Source organism: Hypanus sabinus, chromosome 5, assembly GCF_030144855.1.
Source record: "Hypanus sabinus isolate sHypSab1 chromosome 5, sHypSab1.hap1, whole genome shotgun sequence".
NCBI classification, from domain to species: Eukaryota; Metazoa; Chordata; class Chondrichthyes; order Myliobatiformes; family Dasyatidae; genus Hypanus; species Hypanus sabinus.
Window position 1 is genome coordinate 20,529,558 of NC_082710.1, and position 24,885 is coordinate 20,554,442.

The 24,885-nt window shown below is 41.0% G+C and overlaps 1 long non-coding RNA gene across 2 annotated transcripts in view; it reads left to right on the forward strand.

Moving 5' to 3' along the window:
- The window catches only part of LOC132393972 (uncharacterized), an 83,930-nt gene that overhangs the window by 16,543 nt on the left and 42,502 nt on the right, over positions 1 to 24,885 (forward strand). The window lies entirely within an intron of this gene.

Sequence of the window (24,885 nt, forward strand, 5' to 3'; positions counted from 1 at the left end):
GCGGGATTGCTAAATGCCCATCTTCATAACTGGCAAACCGAGCTGCAGCCTGACACAAAACTCTTTCTGGTTTGAGCAAAATCTTTAAATACAACTATATATTTTATTCTGGAGTGAGCTTACAATGGTCTTAATGCCAAGTAACTTCTCAATAAATTAATAAAAGATTCAGATTCAGATTTATTTTATCACATGTACATCCAAACATATGGTGAAATGTGTTGTTTGTGTTAACAACCAACACACCTAAGTCTGTGCTGGGGGCAGCCCGCAAGGTAAGGATGAAGTGAGCAGCCTGAAGTGTCACAACACATTCCAGGGCCACTGTGTTCAGTAGAACAACAGATGCCGTAACAACAGCATCAGCAAAACAAGCCTCTTTCCCATCCTGCCACCTGTTCGCACACACATGCATAGACAATCCTCCAAGCCCAGGAGAGGCCACCTCCAGGCCTCCAGTCCTTGGCCATGGGCTCTTAAACTAGGGGCCTTCAACGTCCAGTCCCAGGCCTGGATATGTAAATTCAAGCTTTGAGCCTCCACCTCCAGACTCTCCAGCTTCGGTCTTTCACCTTTGGGCTTCTAACTCCAGTCTCACCGAGCACTGGGTCTTTTACCCTCCAATAACATGACTTGTTATTGCTCGTGTTCAAAGTGAGATTAGAGGAATGTTGTAAGCATAACCATAATCCCATCTATCATGGGTGCCTGAACATTGAAGATCTGGGCTCCAAAGTACAAATTATCCTGTGACCTTTAGTGTAAGCTAGATTTTTCTATCATAAATGCTTCAAGATTACAATTTTGTACCCCTCTTTAACTTCATCAATGCCAACATCCCACACCTCATTGAGAACATAGCTTTACCCATCATGTTGATATTATAGATATTTAAAAATAATAGTGAATAATGCTAGTATGCCTGGACTAGTAATTAAGTTGGATGCAGACAGACTATTTTATTCTTGGCCATAAACTGGGGATAAAAAGTCTGTTACTGGACTTATTTCCTTGGTAAATCTCCTTTCCACAACTTCCAGCTTTGTTGTCTCACAGCCTTGTATGCCTTCTTTGACTTCCTGCACAAGATCCACAAACAGAACTATTCAAAATCACCCATTGTTTCAACTGGCATTGCTCCGCTGAATTTGTTTTCTTCTTTCTTGACTCCATCTGTTCTCTCTAGTCCATTGACTTCCAAGCCACATTTCTGAAATCCACGGCCACTTTGACATTTTCCAATTCCCTAATCCTAACCAATCAAACTTCCCCATGGGTGTAGAACGTTTCCACACCATCATCCAAATAAGGATGTCCTGAGGTCCCTTTGCTTCCTCGTTAAGCAGAAAAAGAGAGGCCCAACCAGTTCCCCTGCAACCCCACCCTCATTCATCTGACTGAATTCAATAGAGTTGGATAAGATTTTATGAGTCATGTAGATTGAGGGGGCAGCCAGCGCCTTTAACTTGCAGAGGCAAGTTAAAGTTAGTAGAGAAAAGCTTAAGGGAGTTGGTCGGAGGCAGTTTGTTTTACTTACACAGAGAACACACCGCTGGAGGTGGAAGTAGAGGCTAATACATTAGGGACACTTAAAAGAATTTTAGAAAGATACATAGATGTAAGAAAATTAGAGGGTTATGGCCGTGTAGGAGAGAAGGGTCAGATTGAATGAGTAGGTTTATATAGTTGGTGCAACATTGTGGTCTGACAGGTCCATAGGTCCATAACAGACTATAAAGCATGGGAGCAGAATTAGGCCATTCGTCTTGAATCTGCTCTGCCATGCTATCATGTCTGACTTATCTCTCTCAACCCCATTCTCCTGCTTTCTTCCCATAACTTTGACATCTTTACTCATCGAGAACTTACGAACCTCCGCTTCAAACGTAACAATGATTTGGTATCCACAGCCACCTGGGGCAATGAATTCCAGATTCAATACCCTCTGCCGAAAGAGCTTGCTTCTTATCTCTGTTCTAAAGGGTCGTTCTTCTTTACTGAGGCTGTTCCTAGTGGGGAAAACCCTATTTTTAAGTAGTATTGTGATGGAAAATATCCTGCCACAAATCAGTTTTTGGGTGTGAAGAGGAGAGAATATTTTGCATTGTTCAGAAAATGATGCTAACCCTTACATAACTAATGAAGAAAACAAAGGCAAGAAGTGTCCATTTTAATTTTTTGTGAAACAACAAAAATACTTAGTTGAAGCACTTTGCTTTTTTTTATTTATAAGTTACTTTTTAATCACTTAATTCTAAAATAATGTACAGTGTGATGCACTCAAATTTTTTAGATCTGTTTCTTTTCAAAAGTCCTGCAGAATACTTGAAAGTTTGTAAAATCATGTTTGAATCAGTAGGGAAATCAGAGATGCCATTGAAAATGAGAACGTTTTTCAAAAACATAAAAATTTAAAATTGAACAACTATCATCACAGGGCAATGAGGATGAATTATTAGAAAACATACTCATTGGTTTGAGTCGACATTTATATGTTTAATACAATTACAGGATGTGTTTGCGTAGAGAAGAGTTAGTCTTTGTCCTAGCAGCAACTTTATCAGTGCCAAAATCAGTTCTATTCTTCACCATATTTTTGATTCCATGAAAATCAGTGTAACTGAACACTGAATTTGTGAGTACAGCCAATAGCTAGCACCCTAAAATACTTTTATGTATTTATCACTAACAACCATAAATGAATTTCATGTATTCCCAAAATCTTCAAGAACAAAACTTTAAAACTTGATTCCGGAGAATCTCAACAATGAAAAATACTAAACTATTACCATTTCCAAATGTGTATTTTCAGTGGATAACTTCTTCTGATAAAATTTCTAAGAAATCAGTGAAAGTACTTTGAGATTGAACAACATGTAAACATTTCTCAAGATTCAAGATGTTCAATGTCATTTCCAGTACACTAGCACAAAGAAAATAAATTAATTTACACCGAATACAATACAGCACAAAAAACAGTAAGGTAGAGCACGATAGTAAAGAAAACTCAATAAAAGCACAAGATAACGTATTATATATTGATTGTAAGACCATAAAGAGAAAATAGGTATAGGAGTGTCTGTACATAAGGAGACTCTGAGAGGAAATGATAAAGTAGTGGTGGTGTGGTGGAGTGAGGGCGGACCTTGATTCTTGATTCTAATATTGTTAGCTTATAAGGAAAAGGGATCCACTGGCAGATGCTCTGAATTTTCTCTTGTCCAAGGAAATATTTTGTTTAGAGATTTTTCACTGAATTCCTGAAAGCACAGACTTTCAAGTGTTATGTCCATTTTCTAGCATAATTTTAGCTGCAGATTGGAAGAACCTTCAAGGAACATCCATTGATTCCCATTTTACCAGTGGGGATGTACCCATTTCTCACTAAAGTCATAATTGAGGCTGGTGAAAAGTCAAAACCAAACTCTACAGAACACCAGAAGTGACCTAATCAGTAAATAAATATCGTGTCCTGTCTTGAAACACACAATCTATAGTATCTTTCAGGTGTAATCACAAACCAGAAGGCGTCGAGTAATATTTTAATAACAGGTAGTCTGAAAATTCTGTTCTTTATCTTGAACAAGTGCTTGGTAAGCGTGAGGTGAACACACTATCTCATCTGGCAGTGGTCAGTAATAAAATTGCAGGAGCCATTCTCTAGTGAATATATAAAGTTAATCAATGTATTGATTAACTAAAATGCCTGAGCATTTTAGAACCAGCCCAAATGCTGCTTCAGATTGGCACAGGAAGCAGCACTGCAAAATTTCTTTTTCCCAAAATAAGCAGAACAATTGACAATTCGCCAGTTCTTAGGCCAATTTATTTTGAACGTCCATCAGTACCACTTGTTCACAAAGTAAATATGACAGAACTAAAGTATAATGCTGAAGTAAAATTCATTTATTAACCAATACAACTAAATCGGAGATTACCTTGGTTTGATAAAAGGCAAGTACTGGAATAAATTAATGGCATTGCGTGGCTCTGTAAGAATCTAAAACTATCAGAGTTTTCCATTATCTTCTAATCTCAACAGTATACCTCATCAAGTAAATGTTCAATTGTTTCAAAGACGAAGTATTTAGAAAATGAACCACACTAGGCAATGGAATGCCTTAATCTCTCATAATCTCCATTTTCTATTTAAACTTCCCGGAGGCAACCTGCCCCTTGATCTACAAATTGAACTTTCTGTTGTTCTGAAAAATTAATTCCTTATCCAACACTGTTGCCATGGTACTTGTTTATTCTCGTCCATAGGAATGCTTTCAAACACAAAATGTAAATTCACTGTACCTTCTCCCTCTGAAGTTGACGGAAACTTTTATTTTGCATCATAATAAAGGGAAAAGACAGAGAAAATCCACGAGATTTTTGCAAACTCCTTGTTGCAACTCCGTTGGGCAATTGACAGAAAATTCCAGAAAACAGATTTAAATGCGCTGGTTTTCCATGACTTTGGAGGGTTTCCTCCTTGCCCTGCAACAAGCAGAGCTGCGCCACTCAAGGGATAACTGTGGGGCAGCTAGTTGTCAGCTCAGAGCTCTCTTAAGGCAGAAGATTCCACTTCGGCAGCCCCATCCAGCCCCTGATTTATTGTAGAAACCAGTGTACAGAGGAAGAAGATCTGAGAAACCCCTTCACTGGATCTAGGCCTGAAAGTAGCATTATACACAGAAGTGCAGCAGGAAAAGTTGCAAACCTGACTCCAGTGCTACGTCTATGGAACTTGCCTGTTCTCCCTGTGACCGTGACAGTTCCTTCAGGTTATCAGGCTTCCTCGCACATCCTAAACACATGCTTTGGTAGGTTAGTTATCCACTATAAATTTCCCTAGTGTGGAGTTGACAAGAATGTGGGGAGAATAAAATGAGGTAGTGCAGGATTAGCGTAAATAGGCAATTCATGGTCAGCATGGACTCAATGGGCCAAAGGGCCTGATTCCAAGCTGCGACTCTACTGTTCAAAGCTATTGCAAATTGGGTCTTAATGTCAGCAAATCCATCTAACATTTGAAATCTGCACGCATTTTTACTTCTTTTATTTAGTTCCCTGAATGTTCCTGCTGCTATCCATTAAAAGAACAGAGGGAGATCTTTCTCAGACCAAGCTAAAATTCTTGGCCTTCAAACACTTCAGACCGCTATCCTGAGGAGCGTGCCTGGCAGGGTCATTCCCCTTTCTCCCTCCACAACAGCCCAGATTTCATACAGCCGGTGAAAGGCCATTTTGGAGAAGTTAAAGAAGATGGGGAAGTGTCATGGGACCCTGTGCCATATCCTATCACTGCCTCTGAATTCACCAGCTGGGTCAGCACCGCAGGCCGTCTTCTGAGGTGATTCTGATGCACTATTTGAGACTGCGGCCTGACAAGTTTAAAGGACAAAAATTTCTACTTGGTCTGTTAGGGAAATTCTTAAATACAAAGATTTCCCTTCAGAGTTTTCCAAGTGTATAGCATCAGAAATATACGCGCAACTTCCTAAGGGGAAAGTAAATTTTAAGTATTTGTTTAGGATATTGTAGCAGAAAGGTCTTGAAGGAATGAAGATGTGGGGACAGAGTAGGTGAAATCAGCAGCAGCTGAAGAAGCCAGCAAAGCAGGCGGTGATCTGCAGAGTCTCACCAGAGAGATGTCCTGATTGACAGACTGGCTGGTCAGACATAGTAGAAATCACAGCGGGGAAAATCCATAAATACCCCCGGGACCTGGAATGGTCCATTCCTGCTCTACCGTGTATACAGGGAATTTCCTAAACATGCCAAAGTTATAAAGCTTAGAGCAAGGCTGCTGACAGACCCACTCTTCCTCTCTGTTGAGATTAAAACTAACTTGTGGTGTCAATTACTTCCTGTGCTTGTTTATGTTGAGTTAGCTTCGGCCAGTAATTCATCAACACAAGAGATTCTGGAGATGCTGGAATTCCAGAGTAACACACACACACATGAAATGCTGGAGGAGCTCAGCAGGGAGTAGTGGAAGAGTTAATGGTGCTGCTGAAGGGCCTCAGCCCAAAGCATTGACGCTTTATTCCTTTCCATAGTTGCTGTTCGACCTGCTGAGCTCCTCCAGCATTTTGTGGGTGTTACTGCAGCCTGTAATTAACAGGAGCCTTGTCCAAGCCCAGACCTGCTGGCATGCAGAAAGGAGAAAGATGCATCCAGTTTCGCCTTTGCTAGTTTTTTCAACAGCCTCCAATTCTTTCTTGTCCATCCTGGTCAATATTCTTATGCTGAGTGTGCATAATAGAATCTGTATTTTTAATCAAGCAACAAGCTTCTTTTACTGAGTGTAAACACAAGAAATTGTTCAGATGCTGGAAATCCAAAGCAACTCACACTCTAGCAGGTCAGGCAGAATCTAAGGAAATAAATAAACAATCAACATTTCAGGCAGAGATGATCATTTTCTTTCTTACTTCAACCCAAGTATAAAATCTGAAATACTTTAAGTAATTCTGTTTGTTCAATTAGCTATTAAAACATTCTTTCTGTCCACTTGGTTTATTTCTAGCAACTGTCAAACATGTGGTTTCTATGCTGGGAGAAAACAGTCAACTATTGTTTCACAGAACTTGAGAATATCTGAATATTTGTCTCTAGTGAAAACAATTCTTCATTTTATTACACAGTTGTTTTATACATGTGAACTGTAATTATGAAGGAAAGAAAGAGTCCAGTCAGATAGCTTGTTAAATTAAGTGCATTTAAAACACATGTGCAGCATCAAGTTGAATGTGAAAAGTTAACTTTCAACTGATAACCATCCTCCCAGTGGCTTAAAGCCTGAGGTTTTGTTTACAAAGTTTCACATCTCTTTATTCCATAATATCCTTTGAAATTCTGTTTTAATTAGCTTTTCTGTACCACGTTGACTTTTTAAATCAGTTTAGTTGGTTCTGGGAATTCGCTATCATTCTGGACTGACTTGAGTTTGTTTTTGTTATGGAGATTCAGTACAGCTTCCCTGTGAATACCTTCAACCCTGTTTGAACATTTATTCTTACCCACACTAGTGAGGCACTTGCATTATTTCAAGGTCAGACGGGCCAACTAAGCAGCTCTCTCACTGAGACAACAAACCAGAGGCACAAGTGAACTATTGGGATGAACTTCATCATATGTGCCTGCTGACAGACACATACTCAAGAGTGAAAGGTTTTAGTTCATATGTTCCTGAAGGATACAACCCAATATGAAAGTCTGATCGTTGCCTTTGAAAGTTAACAAATTTTGAATAATAGCATTTCAAGTCTATATCACCAGCTAACAGTAATTAAATGAACTAACTACTTGGTAGTTTCTTTACAATTTGTACATTATAGGTACTGTCACTAGATGCCAGGTCAGGAACAGTTATTACCCTTCAACCATCAGGCTCCTGAACCAGCGTGGATAACTTCACTCACCTCAACTCTGAACTCAACCTATGGACTCACTTTCAAGAACTCTACAACTCACATTCTCAGTATTATTATTTGTTCATTTATTTTGCATTTGTCTTCTTTTGCACCTTGATTGTCAGTTTTTGTGTGTAGTTTTGCATTGATTCTATCGTATTTTTGTTCTACTGAGAATGCCTGCAAGAAAATAATTCTCAGGGTAGTAGAATGGTGACATGTACATGCATTAATAATAAATTTAATTTGAACATTAAAGAACACTTAGAAGAATATGAAATTAATGTAAGGTATAGTCGGAAGAGCAATAACGTTGGTCATAGGTTTTGTTGAGAGCAGATTTAATCTTATAGTCCAATTTAGTGTTTCCATTTTCTGTGTGTGTATGCGTGTGGTTGTTAGAGGGAGACGATGAGACAGTGACAGAGAGAAAGAAAGAAAGAAAATATGCCGAGATATTGACGCTCAACCCTCAGATATATCACACTGATATTCTATGCATCTTATTGATGGTGTACCCTCATTCAGAACAAACTGAACATCTGCCCTTCCAAGTTTCATTCCAATCACATCTGTTTCAGGTGGCAAGCCTCGATATGGGCTCCATTTTGTGACAATGCCATAACTAGATAGATTGGGAATCAGTGGGTATTTTTTTCTTTTTAATCAAGATTGCTGAGAACACAAGAACTCTACTGTAAGTGGCATGGTTTGATTCCATTATCATAATTTATATAGCTATCTTGGCATCACTGAACTTTGAGGAAAAATAATTTACTTTCATTGTGAGAACTGTTATATTCTCTGTTTCCTTCAACTTTTAAGCAAGCCCTGCTTTCTGGGTTCGTTGATTCTGCAATAACACAGAGCAGGTGCTGGGAATCACATCACATGGTCATCCTCCAACTCAGTAGCTACAACAGCGTTATCAAGAAATACCCTGCCTTGGATTTTCACACTGATACCTTTCAATCTCCTGAGATTATAATCGGTAGCGTATGCCACAGCTAGTTGAACTCTCTGCTGGACAAATTTTACCCAATTCCATATGGACCAAAAAAGATACAGAATAAGTGTTTTTAAAGAATTCTTTTTTTTTGGAAGCAAGCTGTCCATCCCTGAAAATCGGATGGTGACCCGCATTCTTAAAGGGCTGTAGTCCTTCTAATGGAGGTTTGCGAGGGAGCTCTGGGAAAGAAATCCAGTGCTTGATAAAGGAAAGGTTCTGCTTTTCTAAAGCAGGATGGTATACCTTTGTAAGTGATGGTTTCTGCAGTCTCTCGTGACTCCATTGATACTGCTGGACTCTCTTTTGTGAAATATCTGGTACCTTTTGGGAGTATGTCTGCATCTCCAGAAGCCTGTAAAATAACCTGCATCATATCAGCCTTTTGCTCAATCCTCCGCCCTCCTATTGCTGCTGTGCAGCCTGATGTTCAAGCTGAATTTAATAAGATATGTGGCGCAGCTGTTCAGGCCTGGCTACTCACTCCCAACCTGCTGGCCCCTTTCTCTATAAAGGAAATCAGATCTCAAACTACCTCTGGCCTCTTCCCTAGCAGGTTGACCATGAGAAGCTGACATCAGCTTCAGAAATTGAAATTAGCAGTAGAAAAGAGATTGTCCTGATGGTGTAAACATTTAAATTAATACCAATTTTTTTTTTAAATGCCATAGTGTGTTGGTCATATTGCAACGAGTCTTATTCCAGGTTGATCACAAGTTAGAAGCAGAGAGACACTGGGGGTATTTAATAGGCAACATAGAAACCCAGAAAACCAACTGCACTATACAGGTCCTTCGGCCCACAGTGCTGTTGCCTAAATGAAATGCAAGAAGACGAGGAGCTCTGGAGGTGGGTAATGGATACTTAAAGAAGGGCTTGCAATGTCCTGCTTGTGGAGTGTCAGGATCATGAGTGGGTATGGGAGGTTTGCAACAAGGCAGTATGTGACCAAGTTAGGGTAGACTTGAGTTTGCAATCATGATCAGCTGGGATTGGGGGCCCCAAAAGAAAGGAATTAGATGGCGACCCTTTAACTTAAAGGCAGTCTGTAGGGTGTAGCTTCCCAGTGCCAGACCTCATGGCCTTAACAGCTTGAGTAAAACCCCTTCAGTCAATAATGAAGCAAGTGGCATAAGCCGCACATGCTTTTACGTGAATGGTCTGAATGGGCTGAAGTGCATGCATGTGCAGTATACATGAAAATCACACCACTACACACTTCAGTGCATCTCAGTAAACCAGAAAAACAGACAGCTCAGCATCTGGAATAAAAATCACCCTCTATAACCCGGAAGGAAAGACCATATAACTTTCACTAAAGATTTTTCTCAGCAAAAGCATATTAAATAGAGCACAATGATTTGGATTACATGATTTGATTTCTCAACCTGGTTCTAAAGTTATGTATCAGAATACAATTAGCATGAAGTAAAAAATTTGATTTGCAGTTTGCACATACCCTTTTCCTCAATACAGTAATTTTCCTATTCATGTCAACCATCATGTCAGTTTCTTTTCTGCTTCTGGTGCTGAATTTTATCCAAAATGAGGCTATAGCAGATTGTCCTGAAATACTATGTGTCAGGGTTTGCACTGTAACTATACAATACTTCTTGAGAACCCTAAATCAGCAACGAACCTAAAGTTAACTTATTTCTTCAAGATGTACAGAATCCGTAAATCTTGATTCAACATGATTTGTGAGAGGGGATGTTAAAATTTATTTTTCATGATGTTCTGGCAGTTGCTCCAGTCAGAAACTGTTTCTGCTAACACGCACACACACAGTGGTTATTCAGCATCTTAAACTGGGTGCTTCACATAGAACATAACACTGAATGAAAATAGTTCCCCAAATCGTACCATGGTGTACCATGGAGGCCAGATGCTTAGTGGTTTTGGGAGTGTTTTGGAAACTGGGGGAGGAGTGGGAACAGGAAAAAGGATTTTTTTTCAGCGTGTCGCACCAGACAGTCAGTCATTCTTGTCTGGCGCGTGGTGTCGGGATTGGTCTCCTTTCAGATTAACCGGGTCACGATATGAACGTTCCTGACTTGACGCTGGTAATTTTTACAAGGCCGAGTGGCCAGCTCGCCACTCAGCCCAGCACGGATGGAAAGCGCGCTCAGTGGGGGCCTGACTTGGATTCGAACTCGGGAGCCTTCACTCCACTGATGCCATTGCACCACCAGCCGGCCAGGAAACAGTATGATGTGATGGATTCAAGGTATTGAATAATCAGGGAAAACAATTAGAATCCTTCTCAAACGTAGTCCCACATGGTACATATCCTGCCCTCACTCAAGTGTTTCTCCTGTTTTTCCAAGCTAGACAGACAGATAATTCCAGTCCGGGCATAGTTGAAGTTGAGGGCAGTTTTATTATTCACCAGTGCATTACAGTATGCAAGGGGCTGGTGTGAGAAGACAGCACTTTTCAGCATTCTAATGAAAGGCAGATTCCAACATTGACTGAAATTCCTTCGACATCTAACAAGACTTCTAACTACGAAATAAAATGTACAAATGATATAAAATGGCCGCTCTGATGACTAAATCTAATTATTTAACAATGCGATAATGAGCAATCAACAACAGCTGTGAGCCCACAAATGAGATCCAGTAATTAGACATAAAATAACAACGGAAATCAGGAAAGACACAACAGTACACGATTTCCTTAATGCCATGGTGAAAGATAACTTTAAATATGCCCTTGTGAGGATACTTGAGGGGATACCATTATGGTGGTTTATGAAGGAGCAAATAATTTAGGAAAGTGTAGGCAAGTAGTTCCAGTTTGGAGAGCATCAATAGCAACATGGAGAAGGGCAAACTGCTGAAACAGTGAGGAAGAAGATAGTTCAAAGTAAATTTATTACCAAAGTACTTGTATGTCACCATATACAACCATAAGGTTAATTTTCTTGCAGGCAATTACCGTAGAACAAAGAAGTATAGTAGAATCAATGATAAACTACACACAAAGACTAATAACAACCAATTGGCTAAAATAAGACAATCTGTGAAAATACAAAAGTAATAATAATAATAATAAATAAGTAAATAATCAAAGCTGAGAACCTGAATTCTAGAATCCTTGAAAGTGAGTCCATGGGTTGTGGAATCAGTTCAGAGTTAAGGTGAGTGAGGTTGCCCATGCAGGTTCTGGAGCCTGATGGTTGAAGGATAATAACTGGTCCTGAACCTCGTGGTGTGGGACTTGAAGCTCCTGTGCTTCCTTCCCAATGGCAGTAGCAAGAATTGTGTACAGGGTCCTTGATGATGAATGCTGCTTTCATCTTCAAGCAGCGCTCCTTGAAGATGAGCTCAACAGTGGGGAGGCCTTGCCTGTGACAGAACGGGCTGTATCCATTACTTTCTGCAGGCTTTGCCATTCTAAGAATGGAACTGGGTTGTATCCATCACCCTTTCTCAGCTTTTCCGTTCTATGGACAGAGAAGGTTACACACCAGAAGACCTTGTCTACCAAAGGTGCTCTTGGAGTAATTCAGCTGGCAGGATCTCTGCCAGGCGCAGTGTGCGAGATGTCCGCACATCGGCAAAGAAAGCCTCATTGCTGTCTGTAACTCCGGTTGGAACTGCAGTCTCAGAGCAGAGCTCTCTGCTCAATGCTGTCAAACTGATTGTGAAGATAAACTTTTATGCACAAAAACTGAAATTACTTACAATACCTTGGGAGTTGCACACTGAGAGATGACGCGAATTCTCTTCCAGACACTAGCTGGCAGAGGGGCAGAGTGCAGCTCGCTGGCACCTCCAGGCAATTGATACTACGTGAATAGTGAGTGGAAAGTGACAGGAAATACCCACAATGGGCAGCTGGTCTATGACCAAGTGCAGCATTTAACACCCTCACCTTAGAAATCATGAGCTGGCATCGGAAAGGGTCCCGAGGAGGTTCACGAGATTATTCCAGGAATGAAGAGGTTAATGTAGGAGACCAGCGTAATGGTTCTGGGATTGTATTGCTGTTTAGAAGAATAAAGGGGGAAATAAAACCTATTGAATGCTGAAAGGCCAAGATAGAGTGGATGTGGAGAGGGTGTTTCCAATAGTAAGGGAGTCTATGACCAGAGGGCACAGCCTCAGAATAGAGGATATACTTTTGGAACAAGATGAGGAGGAAATTCATAATCTCTGGAATGCATTGCCACAGATAGTCGTGGAGGACAAGTCATTGATTACATCAAAATGGAGGCTGTGAAGACTCTTGGTTAGTAAGGGAGTCAAATGCTATAGAGAGATGGCAGGAGAATGGTGTTAAGAGGAATAATAAATCTGTCATGATGGAATGGTGGAGTAGATTCAATGGGCTGAATGGCCTAATTCTCCTTCTTTGTCTTATGCTTTTGTTTCACATGCTTGCAGCCCAGCTTCCTGGGAATATTCCATTTGTGCCATCCTGGGAATATTCCTGGTGGGAATATTTCATTATGCCATCTGCATTCCACCATCACCACCAAACTTCAGCGTGACAAATGCAGCACAGTCCGTCACAATTTAACTACCAACAGCTACTGCACGTACCTCTGCTTACGAAGGATTGCCGCACTGTACGACAGCACCACTGTTGAGTTGTTTTGTCATCAGCAGCCATGGGGAAAGAGAAGGGGAACAAAATAAAAAGGCGAAAGATGGACTCACCTGATACCAGTTAACACAATATCAATTACCTATTCATTCATTTGAAGAGAAATTGTCACCTTCTGTCATTATATAACAGGGACTTCAACAGCGGAAGTCCATTCTTGGTGGTGGAAGGGTTGAGAACTATAGGTCACAAGGAGAAAGATAAAAAGTGACATGAGGAAAATTATTTTTATGTGGTATTGTGTGTTGAATCTGTAACACACTGCTTGCCAACATGGTGGAGGAAGTTTCTGATGTGGACTGCAAGGGAAAATATACTCTGAGGAAAACTTTCCAAAATGATAGAAAGTGGGCCAGGGAACTGGAGAATTGTTCTGGTAGTGTGGTGAACTACGTGTGCCTGTCTGGACACGCCCCTTGCTGACTGCTGCTGTGGCTCCTCCCACAGGCCCCTGTATAAAGGCAATCGAGGCCTGATGCTCGGCCTCAGTCTCCAGGATGTAGTATGATGGTCACTCACTGCTGGTTCCTTCTTCCAGTCAATAAAAGCCGATATCTCGCCTTTACGTCTCAGAGTGAGTTATTGATGGTGCATCAGGTAGAAAGCCAGTAAGGACACAAGGGGATGAATGGCCTCATCGTGAAGCTATGAAATCAATCTGACTATTTATCAGAAGCTTGGCAAAAGTTGAACCAGAGATGACAAGGTACATCTCTTCCATGTGCCTGCAGTTGTACCGATTGTTCTGACCCCATCACTTACATGTTGCTGCCTCTGACTTTGAAGTACCTTGTCCTCAGAGAGTGAGGGAAGTGTGCTTGCAAATATCTGAAACAATTTGGTTATTGTACACTACGCTGCTGAGTAGCAAATATTACTGGATATAGATGTCAAAAAGTAAAGTAATCCTAAATGTGTGTTCTAATGCAAGGCTTCGACCCAATACATTAACACTTCCTTTCCTTTCACAGATAATACTCAACCCACTGAGATCATCCAGCGTTTTGCATGTTTCTCCAGTTCCCGGCATCAGCAAGCCTCTTGTGACTCCTCCAGCACATTGTTTGAGGGTCTGAATTTGCGAGGATCCAGTGTGCATATGATTGATGTATAGCTATGAGGCTTGAAAGGGACTGTCGACAGATGCGTACTGTAAATGGTTGGGCATTGAGCAATAGCGGAGGTTTATGTTACCCATGAGACTCATGGGAATCAAGGACACATTTCCCACCTGACCTCAAATTCTTTTGTGACAAAACATCCCTTCTTTAGGACTTGCTTTCTCTAAGTTTCTCCTCCCAATGTCTTTCAGCATAAGCCGTGAGACCTCGTGAAAATAGATGGTCTCGCTACTTCCCACCATCTGCACAAAACACAATGCTTAGGATGAAAAGAGGCTGCAAAGGTTTGGTGACTCAGCCAGCTCCGTCACAGGCACAAACCTCCCACCAACAAGGACATCTTCAGAAGGTATTGCCTCAAGAATGTGGCATTCATCGTTAAGGATCCTCAACATCCACGCCATGCCCTCTTCTCACTACCAGCAGGGATGAGGTACAGGAGCCTGAAGACACACACTTAATGTTTTGGAAACAGCTTCTTCCCCTCTGCCATTAGACTTATGAATGGTCCATGAACACAACCTCACTATTTCTTTTTCCACTATTTATTGACTTATTTTGTTATTGTAACTTGTAGTCATTCTTTTCATGTCTTGCACAGTACTGCTGCCACAACATGACAAACTTCGCGACATATGTCAGTGATAATAGACCTGATTCTGAAAAGACTCGGCAGCAGCATTCGAAGTTTTGCATTTGCCATTTCCATTTCAGTTTCCTATTTTGATTTCAGTCATAGAACATCTGTCAGTTTGTACTGGCAACTATCCTCCTTCTCCCATTGAAGTGGTGTGGGCTGCTTTCCCATGCACTAGATACTGAACAGCATTGGCAGCGTGTTGAGATGTGTAGCCACAGAACATTATATCGAGTTTACTCTGTTCCTGCCAATGCGGTAAGTGAATGGGCACAAAGAAGCGGGTGTGCTGACGAGGCTGGAAGCACTGTGCGCATGTTAATTGTTTAACATGATCCACAGAATCATTTGGGTGGGGCTAACAGTCCTGCTCCCCCCTTTTTCTCATTGTCGACTCATTAATTGGGTTAATTTGAGCTGGATTCTGCCTGCCATCTGGACCTGTCCCTACAGCACTTACCCTGGCTGGCTGCAGAAGGTCAGAGGAGTTGTCTTTCTACTGCTGAGAGCTTGCTATACTCATTAAGTATAGCAAGACTTTAATGATAACTTATAATGGGGTCCCTGCCCCCTGAACTCTGAAAGCCTTTGAATGCAGGCAAATAATCAGCCACTGTCAGAATCCAGAGTACCTTTAGCTGTTTTTAAATACCTTTGGTATTCAAACACATCTAATGCCTACAATAGTCTTAAATAATTTTAAGAGTGTACGAATAAAAATGGAAAAAACTGACTGAACGCGTTTTTACAAATTACTTAAATATAAACCGAGAACGCTGGGTAAACCTGGCAGGTGAGGCAATGGAAGGAGAGACAGAATTGACATTTCTGGTTGAAGACTCTTCACCAGTATATTTTCCCCTTCCTCTGCCATCCAGACTGCTTTCCAATGTTGATGATCACAGAAGCAGATTTTGCAGCAGAATGCCGAGGAATCCCAGTCTGCAGCGTCCAGTTATAAATGCAACACCAGCTGTCACTCAGTCCATTGCAAATCTGCACCAGGACTGTGTGGGTCCAGCATGCACTTACAGACAAGGACCACAGGTTCCTGTCGCAACCATCAGCGGCACACAGTGCGACTCGTCCTTTCTTAACATTAGAGAGAATTGATCAGCTGAAGAGTTTTAGAGATGCTTCTGAAAATCTGACTTAACTAGGATAATGTGCAATTGTCTAAATGGCTGCTCGCTATAATTGTTTCATGTTTACCAAGAAAAGAAGCAGTGAAGACTAGAATTGTAAATCGTCATGGAATGCATTAATAAAGAGTGAGAGACCATGTATTGTGTTAATAATCTGACCCTCTATCATTGTATGACCAGGTAGAAATCATAAGCATTGATTTCATATTACTACAATGAATTGGTAAGGGTTATGTTCTGTCATCGTTAACTTCACTACCTGATAGAGAACATAATCTTCAATTACACTGAACAGCGGAATATCTAGTGTTTCAAAAGAATAGTATTACCAGAACATAAACACTAGCCCATGGACTATTATTTTCAACTGGCCCTTTCATATGTACAGGTTCACAGCTAATTCACCTTCTTTGCACCATTGAGTCATTTAGTATAGAAACAGGCCCTTCAGCCCACCAAATCTCTGCTGACCACCATTCTTATCCATACTAATTCCACATGGTGCATTAATTCATATATACACAAGAGACTGGATAAACTTGGGTTATTTTATTTTCTCTGGAGCATCGGAGGCTGAGAGGAAATCTGACAAAGGTTACAAGATTATAAGAAGCACAGATAGAGTGGTCAAAGAATATCTGTTTCCCAAGGTAGAAATCTCTAACACAAGAGGACATGCATTGAAGGTGAGAGGGGGTAGGTCAAGGGGAATGTGAGGAGTAAGCTTTTTTACTCAGAGAGTCGTGGATGTCTGGAATGTGCTGCTTGGTGTGGTAAAGGAAAATACATTAGAGGCTTTTAAGAGACATTTGGATAGGCACATGGATGTAAGGAAAATAGAGGGATATAGACATGGTGTAGGTAGGAGGGATTAGTGTTTGGGTGCTTTTGATGTGCTTTTTAGCTGGATCGTCACAGTATTGTGGGCTGAACAGCCTGTTCCTGTTTGGTACTCTTCTTTGTCTTGCTCATGAAGTATCGCCTTAAATGCTGTTACTGTTCCTGCTTCTGTCACTTTCCCTGGCAGCTCATTCCAGGTGCCATCTACTCTTTGTGTGAACGGTTTACTCATCAGATGCTTTTAAAATCTTATCCCACTCACCTTAAACCTATACCTTTTTGTTTTAGACACCACTACCATGGAAACAGACACCAGCCATCTACCCATGCCTCCCATTATTTTATAAACCACAGTTATATCACCTCCATGCCTCTTCTCCAGGGTAAACAGACCCAGCCTATCCAATCTCTCCATAAGATACAGGAGCAGAATTAGGTCATTCAGTTAATCAAGTCTGCTCACGATTCAATCATGGCTGATAGATGTTTTTCCAACCTCATTCTTCCTCCTTCTCCCTAAAACTCTTAACTACCTTACCAATTAAGAACCTTTCGACCTCTTCCTTAAACACACATGATTACTTGGCCTCAACCAACCACTATGGCAATGAATTCCACAGATTCATCACCATCTGACTGAAAAAAAATTCTTCCTCATCTCAGCTCAAAAGGGATATCTCTTTATCCTGAGGCCAGAGCCTCGGATCCTAGACTCTACTAATATTAGAATGGTCTCCACCTCAACTTGGTCCAGGCATATTGAACCCTCTTTATAACTAAAGCCTTTCAATTCATTTGAGTATTTTCTGCATGTTCTCTAGCTTAATCACATCTTCCCTGCAGTGTGGCGACCAAAATTGTTCATAGTATTCCCAAGTGTGGCCTAACCACATTCTGTACAACTGTAGCAAGACATCACAACTCTTGTACTAAATGCCTTAGCCAATGAAAACAATCAAGCTAGAGTCAGAATCAGGTTTAATATCATAAGCATATGTTCTGAAATTTGTAGTTTTGTGGCAGGAGTACAGAGCAATACATAATAAAAAGCACTATAAATTACAATAACAAAATACAAATGAATTATGTAGTGCAAAATGAGAACAAAAATAGTGAGGTAGTGTACATGGGTACATTGCCCATTCAAAAAATCTGATGGTTTTAAGACCTGTCCTAGAACATTGAATGTGTGTCTTCATGCTCCTGTGCCTCCTCCTTGATGGCAGCAATGAGAAGAGAGCATGTCCTGGGTGATATGGGTCCTTAATGATGGATACCACTTTCCTGAGACATAGCCTTTTGAAGATGTCCTTGATGCTGCGAAGGCTAATGCCCATGTTGGGGATGGCCAACTTTACAACTTTTTGCAATCCAGTGCTCTAGTCCTTCCATACCAGATGGTGATGCAACCAGTTAGAATGGTACATTTTTAGAAATTTGTGAGTGTCTCAAGTGACATACCAAGCCTCATCGAACTCTTAATGAAGTATAGCCGCGATATTGCCTTCTTTGTAATTGCATTAATATGTTGGGTCTAAGATAGATCTTCAGAGATGTTGACACCCAGGAACTTGAAACTGTTCACCCTTTCTACTTCTGACCCCTCGATGAGTGTGTGTTTCCTCGACTTTCCCTTCCTCTAGTCCACTGTCAATTCCTTGGTCTTACTGACACTGAGCACAAGGTTATTGCGACAGCGCTCAACCAGATAATCTATCGTTCATTCTCCTCACCATCTGGAATCCTGCCGACAATAATTGTGTCATCAGCAAATTTGTAGATGGCGTTTGAGCTGTGCCTAGCCACACAGTCATGTGTGTAGAGAGGGTAGAGCGGTGGGCTAAGCACACATCCCTGAGGTGCACTTGTGTTGATTGTCAGCGAGGACAAGGTGTTATTTCAGAAACACACTGACTGTGGTCTCCTGATGAAGACATCAAGGATCCATTTGGAGAGAGAGGTACAGAGGCCCAAGTTTTGGAGCTTTGTGATCAGAACTGAAGATTTGATTGTATTGTACACCGAACTGGAATCAATAAATAACAGCTTGGTGTAAGTATTGCTATCATCCAGGTGATCCAACAGTGAGAAGACGATGAAATTGTATCCACTGTAGATCTACTGTGGTGATTGGAAATTTACAGCAAATACAGGTCCTTGCTTAGGCAGGAGTTGATTCTAGCCATGACCAACCTCTCAAGGTACTTCATCATAGTTGATGTGAGTAGAACTGGGCATTATCATTGAGACTGGTCATCCTGCTCTTTTTGAGGCTGATGTGATTGTCTCCATACACCTTCTTCAGCGCCCTGCCTACCTGCGTCACCACATCAGCTTCATGTCCTTGTGCACGATATATACAGGAGAAACAGTACTGCACCTTCTGTAGTTGTGAATGTGAGCTCTGCTTCTGGGCTCTATGCTGAGTTTTGGCAGGAACAGTAGCAGGTTCTGTACTCTGATGTTGGAGGAAAAAAATGACATTATAATGTACAGTAAAACGTGTTGTACGTGTCAAATCAAATCAGCAAGGATTGTGCTGAGCCATCACACTTTCGGCACCAACAAAGGATGCACAAAGCTCACTAACCCTAGCCATACAGTGCTGTGCAGAAGTTTTAGGCATGTGTACAGTTTTAAGCTAGGGTGCCTAAGACTCTTGCACAGTACTGTATTGTCAACATGGAGCAGAGAGTGAGTTTGAAGGGTCTCAGCCCAAATCGTCGACTGCTTACTCTTTTCCATAGATGCTGCCTAGCCTGTTGAGTTCCTCCAGCCTTTTGTATGTATTATGTTGGTTCCTTAAGGCTGTTATAGCTGGAAGTGGTAATAGGGACAAGCTCCCGCTACCGATTAAATGCTACCAAAGGTATGCCCTTCAAATAGCCTCTGACAACCAAGTCCAGCTCCTGGCCTTCACGTGTGGCTTGGCTATTAATCCTGGCAGTGCTTCTACTCACGGGAGAAGGGGAATATGTGGGTTACTGGTGCCTTAAAACCAGTCGCTTCAGGCAGATTGGGCTCGTCACCAGTGGCTGGCAGCTTATCTAGGAGAAGGAATACTCAGATCTCAAACCTCTGCTGCCTTGCAGCTGTACCCACTCATGGGAAGGCTTCAGGAGTGAACTCGGGGACAAATCCCTAAGGCAGTCCTACATTGAGTTCCATGTTGTCTGGCAACTCTTGCGATGCTGCTGGTACCAAACTGTTTTGGTCTTGGATTCATCAGATGCACAGAGAGGGGCTTGCTGCATGGACAATAGCTTGTTCTCCATTTCATACTGCCTGGGCTTGCGTATCTAGACAGCGAGAATGCAACATCCATGGTGGACCCAGACAGAAGGCAGCCTACTTTGACTTCCAGCAACTGCAGATTTTCTCCTGTTACTGAGTTTGTAAATCTGGTGCGAGCAAAGGATGTTGGGAACGGTGAGGGTAAAGTGCTGCGGGAGGGGTGTGGGACAGGTAGCAGAGAAGGCGTGCTAGGGTGGGTAGTGGCACGGATACAGATGCACCCTGCCCTGAGAAACCAGGCAGGATAATTTAATTCCAAACAATCGGTTTATTGATCATTACAGAATATCTCACTGGTGCTTCCCGCTCCCTCCTCTCTCCCTTCCTCTTTTCCCAACCATGATACCCCTCTCTCTGCCCCCTTCCTACTCTCAGTCCACAATAGAGACCCACATCAGAATCAGGCGTCATCACTCACATATATAATGATTTTTTTTGTGGCAGCAGTACAGTGCAATACATAAAATTACTACAGTACTGTGCCAAAGTTTTCAGCATCCTAGCTATACCTATATATATGCCTAAGACTTTGGCACAGTACTGTACATCTCTGGAATATGGGAGAAACCAGAGCACATGCAGGAATCCCAGCCAGTCACAGGGAGAATATACAAATTCCTTATAGACACCGGCATAAATCAAACCCCAGTCTTATGGCTGTCTCTGTAAAGAGTTGCACCACAACATGAAGATTGGGAACATTTTAACTGCAGTAATCACAAGCTAACCACCAATGCAACCTAATGCCAGCCAATATCCCAGCATTCTGTTACTAACCACCTCTCTGTGACCTGTTCATTTTGCACCCTTGACTCTCTGTCTTCCTTTGATTTGCATTGGCTTTGCTAATGGATAAGAATGTGTGCTCTTGACAGATAAGGTAAACATCGACCACCAGCTCCACCGGTGCAGTGCGGAAATGAATCCTCTTAAGCCCTGGATTACTAGTGCAAAGTACTCCCCACTTCTTCTCTTGAAATATGAACAAGAAATGCAATTATATTTATTCCTGATAGCATAAGGTACATCTAACAAAAAAAATCCTATATTTAGGGTGATCTTTTAAACTTCTGCTTTTTTTCTTATGACTGACATTAAAAATGTTATAGTATTCTAGTTACATGAAGGTCCTATAGATTTATAAAAGTTTTCCTATTCCAAACGTCCATAGTCCCATAATGATGATCAGTAGAAAGATAATTTAATGATGTGTGCACTAAAGATACGATCACACTTGCACTTGGTGTATAGGCAGCAATGTCAACTTGAATTCCAGTTGAAAGAGATCCTTGTCACTGTCTTCCTACATCACTCAAAAGAAAGTAATAATTAAAGTTCATTGCAGAAATGGGTCACCTAAAAGTGAGCTTAATTATAAGATATGGCACTTTAAAGAAAATCTCATGAAAAGGTCAAATCTCTTTGTGTTCGAGCCCAAGGTAATTTATATTTATATTAGCCATGAATAGCCATGCTGTCATCTGGGGCCAGAACAGGAAATACATCTCATTCAACACGAGTTGTGTTTCTCCCCCTTTTCTTCTTTAACAAATAAGATGGAGATAAGGAGCAGTGGTGCTCCAGGAATGCAATCCTCACTAAGAAGCTTTATGGTGGGGTTCTGTTAGGAAATATCCTTTCTGTGAAAGCTTCAGCAGATCAGGTTCCCAACAAATGAGGCATGGTAACGCTGATGGCTGTTTGTCAGCAGATGTTCAAGGGACACCCCTTCCTTATGTTTTTCAAACACTGGCAAATGATATAGAGTGGATTCCAGTTAAATGGGCCATCAGCTAATCAGGGTAGCCATTTATTTGGGACAACTCTTAAAGAACATAAACTAAATTAGCGGGGTCAAGGGATGGGGGAGAGGGCAGGAATGGGGTACTGATTGTGTATGATCAGCCATGATCACAGTGAATGTCGGTGCTGGCGAGAAGGGCCGAATGGCCTACTCCTGCACCTACTGTCTATTGTCTATTAAATTGAGACAATGGCCTGGATCCCCTTTGTTTATTTGGGACACGATGCCACTTAATTGGAGCAGGAGACTGTTGCTGAACAGTTTCCAGCTAGCGTCAGTAGCCTGTACTTGCATGGCCACTAGAGACTACACCATGCTTAAAGCAATCAGTTTTTAGATAGTGTCAGTTGCATGCATTGGTGTTCAAAAGCAGTGAATTTTGTCACTGATAGTTGGCAAAAAATAAGCAGGAAGATAATTCAGAATGGTTTGTCTCACCACAGCTTCAAGCATTCAGGCTTGGAGATGCCAGAAATGGCCAGGTGTGAAAATGGACCAATTTCACTACTTCAACAAGTTAAGAGTTATAATGTTACAATGAAAATGAAGATTTGCTGGATACAGTCATCCAAAACATTGTATGAAAGTGGTACATTAAATGCACCAAGTGTCTGTGCTGATTTTGTTCATTTACAGTCAATTAAAAGAACATGGCAGACGAATTCCTCCATCGATAACCAGTAGAAACTAACACACAGTTTTATGGTGCTGAAGAGGGCTTGATAGTGTTCTAATTTGTTCCATATTTCATTTAAATCCATAAATTGTTACTCAGTTTAAAAAGTAGTTTGTCATTTTTTGTACCTTTTAATTATTTCCATGAAATTCTGGCCAATTGTACAGGCACTGACGTGCCCCAATTAAACAGAATCCATTGTATTGGTAACAGTAAAACCAGAATGGTCCAGGTCTCCAAATTACTCATCCAATGGTATAATCATTATAGTTCAGTATTTTATTCATTAATTTCCAATAGAATATAACATTCTCATGCATTCACTTTGAGGCTCTTGCAATACATATGGGATTTTTTTAATTAAGCTGTACTACATGCATTGTAAGTATCTGTTTTGCACGGACTAGAATGGCACCGCAATCTCGTGGTATTGTGCAATGACAATAAAGTTCTAATCTACTCTATTCCACAATTAAAACTGAACACTTCAAACCCTGATCAAGGAGATCATTGAACTATATCTATAATGCCAACATCTTTAACCACTGCAAGTTATATAACGAAGCAACCTCAAAACCCGACGTTCCATTTAACTATTTACTGATATACTAATCTCTATACAGTACTGCGAGGGTCCTACGGTAGTGTAGTGCTTAGTGCAATGCTATTCAAGCTTGGGGTGTTCCAGTGTTTGGAGTTCAATTCCAGCGCAGACTGTAAGGACTGGTATCTTCTCTCCATGAACCAGGTGGGTCTCCTCTGGGTGCTCTGGTTTCCTCATGCAGCCCAAAGACGTACTGGTTAGTAGGTTAATTGGCTACTGTAAATTGTTCTGTAATTAGGGTTAAATGGGTGGGTTACTTGACAGTGTGGCTTGATGGATCAGAAAGGCCTCTTCCATGCTGTATCCCTAAATAAATCATCTTGCGATTGAAATACAATCTTACCTATGACTTGTTTCTGTTTGTCTTGTTTTTGTGAATACCAAGGAGAATTTTATTAACATATTGAAGGACGTTTGGATCCGTTGTGCAATTCTGAACAATCTCAATTCAGCGGGCTACTAAGCAGGCCTCAATAAATGCATTGCCCCTTTTTTGCCATCGCATGTATTCAGAAAAACAGAACATTGGGCAGAGTGTGTAAAGGCAGCTGTTCCATCAACCACTGCCCCAGCAGCACCATTCCCATCACTGCCAACCACCACAACCTGCCTATTCTGCAACCCAACTGGAACTGAATTTACAAACCGTACTTACTCTATCATTAGGACTCATTCTCATCATGGTATTTATTTCTGAGTTTAACATATCATCAGCCATTACGTATTTTGTCAAGCCACAAACTGAAACTCACAGTTAACACATCCAAAAATAGTTAAAATGAAAAGATAACATTTTTTTTAAAGTTTAAAATATAAAAATTCAAAGGTTCAGAGTTTCAGAGACAAATTTGTACTCTTCACAGACATCCACAAAACAAGAAGCCCCATAAAACAAAATGATAGAAACATCGAAGCCTCACCTCCCTATCCTCCACACAAGCAGCAGCAAAAGCATCATTTCGCCCCCCCCATCACTCATACCGGCAGAAGCACTGACCCTGCCACCCCCGACTCCCCCCCCCCACCACGCAAGCAAAAGTAAAAACCTCCCGAAGAGACCCCGATCCAGATCCATCGCAAACTACAGTCCATAACCCAGCCGTTCAGTATCTCTCTCCCTCCAGCGAGGGGGAGAGATGTTGCTCCTGCAACAACATGAGTGGGACCAGCAACTCGCTATTCCTGTATTACAATCTTTCACATCACTTCTCCAAGGCCCCTGTCTCGAGGACCGACAAGATCTCACTCTCCGTTAATACTGAAGGTTCCTTTTCACATTTTTGCTTACAAAAGCAGAAAACTATTAATTAGAAATATAACTTGGAAGATACTAGAACAAATGATGTTGTTCTAATTTAATCTAAAAATTAGTGAATGCTGAGAATCTAATTAATCAGTCAAGGTACTGTGATAGATAAAAATATATTACAGAGATTCATTTAAAATTATCATATAAAAACAAATTCAATATAATGTGTACTAAATACTTTGATTGATTTTGTATTAACCGCTCTGTTTTAATATGCAGGTTCTACATTCAGTCCACAAACTAGAAATATTAGGATATTGACATTAATAAATCAATTGCTAATCAAAGCAACTTCTGACCCAAGTCATTCCTAACAAAGCAATATGCATTAGATTCAGCTAACTGCAAATAAATCCATGGATGGTGAAACAAATTTTGTGTAATATTGTTAGAGAAAAGCTAGTTTCTGCAGTTATTATTGTGGCAAGA